General features: G+C 24.6%; 2 non-coding genes and 1 pseudogene across 2 annotated transcripts; all 3 read right to left on the bottom strand.

The window, feature by feature from the left end:
* The window catches only part of LOC138858691 (large subunit ribosomal RNA), a 4,660-nt pseudogene extending 3,538 nt beyond the window's left edge, over positions 1-1,122 (bottom strand).
* Positions 1,123-1,624: 502 nt separating this feature from the next.
* On the bottom strand, positions 1,625-1,803 carry LOC138858652 (5.8S ribosomal RNA). Its single transcript, XR_011397693.1, has one exon. It is a non-coding gene; the product is annotated as a 5.8S ribosomal RNA (ribosomal RNA).
* Positions 1,804-2,427: 624 nt separating this feature from the next.
* On the bottom strand, positions 2,428-4,417 carry LOC138858674 (small subunit ribosomal RNA). Its single transcript, XR_011397715.1, has one exon. It is a non-coding gene; the product is annotated as a small subunit ribosomal RNA (ribosomal RNA).
* Positions 4,418-10,000: the final 5,583 nt, after the last annotated feature.

The raw sequence follows: 10,000 nt of genomic DNA, 5'->3' as shown, positions 1-10,000 counted from the left end.
GCCCCTATACTCAATTCTGACAATCGATTTGCACGTCAGAACTGTTTCGGTCTTCCATCAGGGTTTCCCCTGACTTCAACCTGATCAAGTATAGTTCACCATCTTTCGGGTCACAGCATATATGCTCAAGGTACGCTCCAGTTAGAGGTATAAATAATAATAAATTATCATTATACATAACTATATGGAACGCCCCGGGATTGAATTAATAATGTAATACATTAAAAATTAATCCCATTATTAATACAGTTAAGTTAATTTCGCCATTAGGTTTAATATAACCCAATGACTTGCACATATGTTAGACTCCTTGGTCCGTGTTTCAAGACGGGTCCCGAAGGTATCCTGAATCTTTCGCATTGTTAATCATATAAATGCATACAATTAATATTAAAATCAATGATAATAATATTATTGTAAAATTCAAAAGAATTTTAGCATTATATATAATAAAATCTATCAACACTTTATCAAATCATCAGTAATTATTCTATGTTAATAAGCTAAAAGCAAATTAATTTGAATAAACTTAAAAACCAATGATCTTTTGATAAATATTTTATTATGTTAATAGATTACAATGTCCTTATATGAAAAAAATGCACACTATTACTATAATATTTAAAATTAAATACTACAGTTATAATGATGAATTTTTCATAATGGATATTCAGGTTCATCGGGCTTAACCTCTAAGCAGTTTCACGTACTATTTAACTCTCTATTCAGAGTTCTTTTCAACTTTCCCTCACGGTACTTGTTTACTATCGGTCTCATGGTTATATTTAGTTTTAGATGGAGTTTACCACCCACTTAGTGCTGCACTATCAAGCAACACGACTCTTTGGAAATATCTTTCTAGTAATCATTAACGTTATACGGGCCTGGCACCCTCTATGGGTAAATGGCCTCATTTAAGAAGGACTTAAATCGTTAATTTCTCATACTAGATATTAAGATATTCCATACACTGCATCTCACATTTGCCATATAGACAAAGTGACTTAGTGCTGAACTATTTTCTTTTCGCTCGCCGCTACTAAGAAAATCCTTGTTAGTTTCTTTTCCTCCCCTCATTAATATGCTTAAATTCAGGGGGTAGTCCCATATGAGTTGAGGTTGTATAAAATATATTTTAGATTGATTTGTTTATTTTTATTTAATTTTTTTGCTATTTGCTATTTTAAAGAAATATATTTTTATATCTTGATTACTCAATATTATTCAATCTTTTCATCCCTTTTTAACATTCATAATATAATAATTAATAAAATTAACAACATTATTCCTCCACATATTATATATTTTTTTTTATTATAAATTTTTCTCAATACAATAGAGTGAATTAATTCTAGAATAAAAATTTATTTTATGCTAGACATTCCTCTTATGTATTATTTAATATAATTTAAATAATGTTGAAAATTTTTTCTTTTATGGGAATACTAAGATTCTCATTTATCATAAATTTTCGTTCAAATATGAGGTATTCAAGAATATATTTTCTATATTTCTTTTTATGCTATTAATATTATGGATTGAAAAATACAATCCAATAATATGCCATATGCTTAAATTCTATTAATTGACTAAAAGAATAAGCAACTAATTTAGCATAGTCTTACAACCCTCAACCATATGTAGTCCAAGCAGCACTTTAAAATTAATTAAAGTACATAACAGCATGGACCGCAATATGCGTTCAAAATGTCGATGTTCATGTGTCCTGCAGTTCACACGATGACGCACAGTTTGCTGCGTTCTTCATCGACCCATGAGCCGAGTGATCCACCGCTTAGAGTGATAATTTTTTTGTATTTTTTTAATTCAAAGTCAAAGAATTTTAATTTATTGAAAGTATTAATAATTAATCAATAATAAATTTTTAATACATAAGTTTAAAACATCTTTCAATAAATTGTAATTTTAAACCCAAACATTTGCAGCTGCGCATGTCTTAGGTCAACAAAAACAGTAATACCTTTTATATATTATTTTCTTCTCTATTTGTGCGTTTTCTTTTTTTAAATTTTTCAACATGTTTTTAATCACAAATAGAAAATACCATAAAAAAAAGGTATTACACACGTTAATGTGAACAAGTTAACTTATCATTTATAATATTTTATATAAATATCACAATTAAATATTATTTTCTATATAAATAATAAGTACAGCTATATGTTTAAAGGTTTTTTTATTGCGTTCAAATACAATGTATGCGAAGTTCACAATATAATATATATTGTCATAATGCATTACAAGGAGTTAAAAAAAAAAAAAAAACAGAAAAACATTCAAAACATTGTATAATTCAAAACATTTTGAATGAAAAGAACAAAAAGAAAACTTTTTTTTCTTTTTTATTCTTTTTTTTTATTTTGTTTTTATATAATTATTTTTTTTTCTTTTCGGATAGGAACACAATAATGATCCTTCCGCAGGTTCACCTACGGAAACCTTGTTACGACTTTTACTTCCTCTAAATAATCAAGTTCGGTCAACTTTTGCGAAACAACCGTGAAACACAAGGCGTCACAGTGATCACGTCCGGAGACCTCACTAAATAATTCAATCGGTAGTAGCGACGGGCGGTGTGTACAAAGGGCAGGGACGTAATCAATGCGAGTTAATGACTCACACTTACTGGGAATTCCAAGTTCATGTGAACAGTTTCAGTTCACAATCCCAAGCATGAAAGTGGTTCAGCGGTTTACCCGGACCTCTCGGTCTAGGAAATACACGTTGATACTTTCATTGTAGCGCGCGTGCAGCCCAGGACATCTAAGGGCATCACAGACCTGTTATTGCTCAATCTCGTTACTGCTAGACGCAATTTGTCCATTTAAGAAGCTAGTGTCCTTATAATGGGACAAACCAACAGGTACGACTCCACTTATATAAACACATTCAAACACTTGTACATTCAAGATGAACGCATGAATGAAGGCTATATAAGCTTCAACACCATAATCCTGAAAGCATCTATTTAATATATTTGAGTCTCGTTCGTTATCGGAATTAACCAGACAAATCACTCCACGAACTAAGAACGGCCATGCACCACCACCCATAGATTCGAGAAAGAGCTATCATTCTGTCTTACACGCTTATGTTCGGACCTGGTAAGTTTTCCCGTGTTGAGTCAAATTAAGCCGCAGGCTCCACTCCTGGTGGTGCCCTTCCGTCAATTCCTTTAAGTTTCAGCTTTGCAACCATACTTCCCCCGGAGCCCAAAAGCTTTGGTTTCCCGGGAAGCGACTGAGAGAGCCATAGTAGTAGCTACACCCAATTGCTAGCTGGCATCGTTTATGGTTAGAACTAGGGCGGTATCTGATCGCCTTCGAACCTCTAACTTTCGTTCTTGATTAATGAAAACATCTTTGGCAAATGCTTTCGCTTAAGTTAGTCTTACGACGGTCCAAGAATTTCACCTCTCGCGTCGTAATACTAATGCCCCCAAACTGCTTCTATTAATCATTACCTCTTGATCTAAAAACCAATGAAAGTAGAACAGAGGTCTTATTTCATTATTCCATGCACAAAATATTCAGGCATTTGGAGCCTGCTTTAAGCACTCTAATTTGTTCAAAGTAATTGTACCGGCCCACAACAACACTCGATGAAGAGCACTGAAGCAGGTTTAAATAGGAGGAATATATAAAAAATACATTGTATTAATTATATATAAGAACTCCACCGGTAATACGCTTACATACATAAGGTAATGTACATACCACAATTATAGTTGTACTACCCGTATGAAGCACAAATTCAACTACGAACGTTTTAACCGCAACAACTTTAATATACGCTATTGGAGCTGGAATTACCGCGGCTGCTGGCACCAGACTTGCCCTCCAATAGGTCCTTGTTAAAGGATTTAAAGTGTACTCATTCCAATTACAGGGCCTCGGATATGAGTCCTGTATTGTTATTTTTCGTCACTACCTCCCCGAACTGGGAGTGGGTAATTTACGCGCCTGCTGCCTTCCTTAGATGTGGTAGCCGTTTCTCAGGCTCCCTCTCCGGAATCGAACCCTGATTCCCCGTTACCCGTTGCAACCATGGTAGTCCTAGATACTACCATCAAAAGTTGATAGGGCAGACATTTGAAAGATCTGTCGTCGGTACGAGACCATACGATCTGCAAGTTATCTAGAGTTCAACCAATATAACGATCGAATAATCGCTTGGTTTTAGCCTAATAAAAGCACACGTTCCAAAAGGTCCGTGTTTATTTTGCATGTATTAGCTCTAGAATTACCACAGTTATCCAAGTAACTGTTAACGATCTATGGAACCATAACTGATATAATGAGCCTTTTGCGGTTTCACTTTTAATTTGTTTGTACTTAGACATGCATGGCTTAATCTTTGAGACAAGCATATAACTACTGGCAGGATCAACCAGAATAATATATATTTCTTTTTTATATAAATTTTTTATATTATATAAAAGTTTAAAATGATATTTTCTTATTTGAAAATTATACACAAATACACAAAACATAAAAACATTTACAATATACACAACAATTTTTCTATGTTTCTTTCTTTATTATATTTTTTTTCATTATATTTCATTTCTATTGTGTGATTTTGTAATGGATTTTTTTAATTTTTGTTTTGGTATCGTGAAAAGAATTTTCGTTCTCTATACATATTATTATTTAATTATTATGTAAGAACGATATTTCTTCTTATATTGGCAAAATTTTCAAATAATATCATTCTATACATTTTACTTTATTTCAATGCATATAGTAATATATATACCTTTTTTTAAGAGTATATACATTTTTTTCTTGATTTGAAATTAATAATTTCAAATTCTATTATATTTATTTCAATAATAAATATATGATAAAAAGTATTTTCGGGTGCAACACATTAATATTTTATTTTATTTAAAAACCATCCTTTTACACATATATTTTATGAGTAAATATTAGAATAGCTCACAAATAAAACTAAAATATTGTTTAATATTTATTTCTACAATATGTTAGTATAGAATAATAGATTTTTTATGTTTTTGTATAAAACAAAATCTATTTCTATTTAAACTAACTGTAGGAAACCAGGAATAAAAAACGCTCATTATATACAATATGTTAGTACAGAATATAGAGTTTTGTATAAAACAAAATCTATTTCTATTTAAACTAACTGTATAAAAACCAGGAATAAAAAACGCTCATTATATACAATATGTTAGTACAGAATATAGAGTTTTGTATAAAACAAAATCTATTTCTATTTAAACTAACTGTATAAAAACCAGGAATAAAAAACGCTCATTATATACAATATGTTAGTACAGAATATAGAATTTTGTATAAAACAAAATCTATTTCTATTTAAACTAACTGTATAAAAACCAGGAATAAAAAACGCTATTATATACAATATGTTAGTACAGAATATAGAGTTTTGTATAAAACAAAATCTATTTCTATTTAAACTAACTGTATAAAAACCAGGAATAAAAAACGCTCATTATATACAATATGTTAGTACAGAATATAGAGTTTTGTATAAAACAAAATCTATTTCTATTTAAACTAACTGTATAAAAACCAGGAATAAAAAACGCTCATTATATACAATATGTTAGTACAGAATATAGAGTTTTGTATAAAACAAAATCTATTTCTATTTAAACTAACTGTATAAAAACCAGGAATAAAAAGGCACACAAAATCAACTTTCATTTTCATATTTACTTAAAAATACATATAAAGTAAAAAATATTTCCATATAAATACTAAGTAAATAAAGTCATACAAGTATGAAAATTTTCATACAAGTACTAAATACATAAATCATATAAGTATAGTAATATTCATACTTATAAGTATTTAAAAACAATTTCTTACTAATAAACTAACATAATGAATTCAAATATATAAAAGTATAATACATTTCCTAGCAGTAAAAAATTTTCATATAAGTACTAAATGTATAAAGTCTATGAAGTAATAAATTTTCATATAAGTACTATTTCAGTATATGTCAATTTGAGCAGATTTGTGCAAATTTGTTATAAATGTTCTCTCCCATGTTGACGTTACCAACCCGAAAATATATGGAAAAATTCTTTTAACCTATTTAAAATTTAAAAACTCATATATACGTGGGTAATTTATATCATTTTCAAATATCGTCATGGTCATAATACAACTAATAACATCAAAAGTATTTTTACAATCGATTTTTTTTTTAAATTTTTAACTTGTATGACTTCATATTTAATACTTATATGAAAATTTATTACTTCATAGACTTTATACATTTAATACTTATATGAAAATTTATTACTTCATAGACTTTATACATTTAATACTTATATGAAAATTCATTACTTCATAGACTTTATATTTTTTATACTTATATAAAAATTTATTACTTCATAGACTTTATATTTTACTTCATAGACTTTATACATTTAATACTCATATGAAAATTTATTACTTCATAGACTTTATATATTTACTACTTATATGAAAATTTATTACTTCATAGACTTTATACAATTAATACTTATATGAAAATTTATTACTTCATAGACTTTATACAATTAATACTTATATGAAAATTTATTACTTCATAGACTTTATACAATTAATACTTATATGAAAATTTATTACTTCATAGACTTTATACAATTAATACTTATATGAAAATTTATTACTTCATAGACTTTATACATTTAATACTTATATGAAAATTCATTACTTCATAGACTTTATATTTTTTATACTTATATAAAAATTTATTACTTCATAGACTTTATACATTTAATACTTATATGAAAATTTATTACTTCATAGATTTTATATATTTACTACTTATATGAAAATTTATTACTTCATAGACTTTATACATTTAGTACTTATATGAAAATTTATTACTTCATAGACTTTATACAATTAATACTTATATGAAAATTTATTACTTCATAGACTTTATACAATTAATACTTATATGAAAATTTATTACTTCATAGACTTTATACATTTAATACTCATATGAAAATTTATTACTTCATAGACTTTATATATTTACTACTTATATGAAAATTTATTACTTCATAGACTTTATACAATTAATACTTATATGAAAATTTATTACTTCATAGACTTTATACAATTAATACTTATATGAAAATTTATTACTTCATAGACTTTATACAATTAATACTTATATGAAAATTTATTACTTCATAGACTTTATACAATTAATACTTATATGAAAATTTATTACTTCATAGACTTTATACATTTAATACTTATATGAAAATTCATTACTTCATAGACTTTATATTTTTTATACTTATATAAAAATTTATTACTTCATAGACTTTATATTTTACTTCATAGACTTTATACATTTAATACTTATATGAAAATTTATTACTTCATAGATTTTATATATTTACTACTTATATGAAAATTTATTACTTCATAGACTTTATACAATTAATACTTATATGAAAATTTATTACTTCATAGACTTTATACAATTAATACTTATATGAAAATTTATTACTTCATAGACTTTATACAATTAATACTTATATGAAAATTTATTACTTCATAGACTTTATACAATTAATACTTATATGAAAATTTATTATTTCATAGACTTTATACAATTAATACTTATATGAAAATTTATTACTTCATAGACTTTATACAATTAATACTTATATGAAAATTTATTACTTCATAGACTTTATACAATTAATACTTATATGAAAATTTATTACTTCATAGACTTTATACAATTAATACTTATATGAAAATTTATTACTTCATAGACTTTATACAATTAATACTTATATGAAAATTTATTACTTCATAGACTTTATACAATTAATACTTATATGAAAATTTATTACTTCATAGACTTTATACAATTAATACTTATATGAAAATTTATTACTTCATAGACTTTATACAATTAATACTTATATGAAAATTTATTACTTCATAGACTTTATACAATTAATACTTATATGAAAATTTATTACTTCATAGACTTTATACAATTAATACTTATATGAAAATTTATTACTTCATAGACTTTATACAATTAATACTTATATGAAAATTTATTACTTCATAGACTTTATACATTTAATACTTATATGAAAATTCATTACTTCATAGACTTTATATTTTTTATACTTATATAAAAATTTATTACTTCATAGACTTTATATTTTACTTCATAGACTTTATACATTTAATACTTATATGAAAATTTATTACTTCATAGACTTTATATATTTACTACTTATATGAAAATTTATTACTTCATAGACTTTATACATTTAGTACTTATATGAAAATTTATTACTTCATAGACTTTATATTTTACTTCATAGACTTTATACATTTAATACTTATATGAAAATTTATTACTTCATAGACTTTATACAATTAATACTTATATGAAAATTTATTACTTCATAGACTTTATACAATTAATACTTATATGAAAATTTATTACTTCATAGACTTTATATATTTACTACTTATATGAAAATTTATTACTTCATAGACTTTATACATTTAGTACTTATATGAAAATTTATTACTTCATAGACTTTATACAATTAATACTTATATGAAAATTTATTACTTCATAGACTTTATATATTTACTACTTATATGAAAATTTATTACTTCATAGACTTTATACATTTAGTACTTATATGAAAATTTATTACTTCATAGACTTTATACAATTAATACTTATATGAAAATTTATTACTTCATAGACTTTATACAATTAATACTTATATGAAAATTTATTACTTCATAGACTTTATACAATTAATACTTATATGAAAATTTATTACTTCATAGACTTTATATATTTACTACTTATATGAAAATTTATTACTTCATAGACTTTATACATTTAGTACTTATATGAAAATTTATTACTTCATAGACTTTATACAATTAATACTTATATGAAAATTTATTACTTCATAGACTTTATACAATTAATACTTATATGAAAATTTATTACTTCATAGACTTTATACAATTAATACTTATATGAAAATTTATTACTTCATAGACTTTATACATTTAATACTTATATGAAAATTTATTACTTCATAGACTTTATACAATTAATACTTATATGAAAATTCATTACTTCATAGACTTTATATTTTTTATACTTATATAAAAATTTATTACTTCATAGACTTTATATTTTACTTCATAGACTTTATACATTTAATACTTATATGAAAATTTATTACTTCATAGACTTTATATATTTACTACTTATATGAAAATTTATTACTTCATAGATTTTATACATTTAGTACTTATATGAAAATTTATTACTTCATAGACTTTATACAATTAATACTTATATGAAAATTTATTACTTCATAGACTTTATACAATTAATACTTATATGAAAATTTATTACTTCATAGACTTTATACAATTAATACTTATATGAAAATTTATTACTTCATAGACTTTATACAATTAATACTTATATGAAAATTTATTACTTCATAGACTTTATATATTTACTACTTATATGAAAATTTATTACTTCATAGACTTTATACATTTAGTACTTATATGAAAATTTATTACTTCATAGACTTTATGCAATTAATACTTATATGAAAATTTATTACTTCATAGACTTTATATATTTACTACTTATATGAAAATTTATTACTTCATAGACTTTATACATTTAATACTTATATGAAAATTCACTACTTCTTCATTTAATATTGCAAGCAAAGTATTTTGGTTAACATTTTTATTTTCATGTTATTAAAACACTTGATATACTATTATACCATATTGTATAATATGATTTTAATTCAATTACTTTATTACTTTGGTATATTAAATGATAGTCGTTTGATAACAATCCCAACATTTACCTTATTTTCAATAAATATTGAAAACAAAGTTTTATGCGTTCAAATTTTTATTTTCAT

The sequence above is a fragment of the Bactrocera oleae genome, unplaced genomic scaffold, assembly GCF_042242935.1.
Source record: "Bactrocera oleae isolate idBacOlea1 unplaced genomic scaffold, idBacOlea1 ctg00000011.1, whole genome shotgun sequence".
In the NCBI taxonomy this organism is placed as follows: Eukaryota; Metazoa; Arthropoda; class Insecta; order Diptera; family Tephritidae; genus Bactrocera; species Bactrocera oleae.
This window is presented reverse-complemented; position numbering and strand designations above follow the sequence as displayed.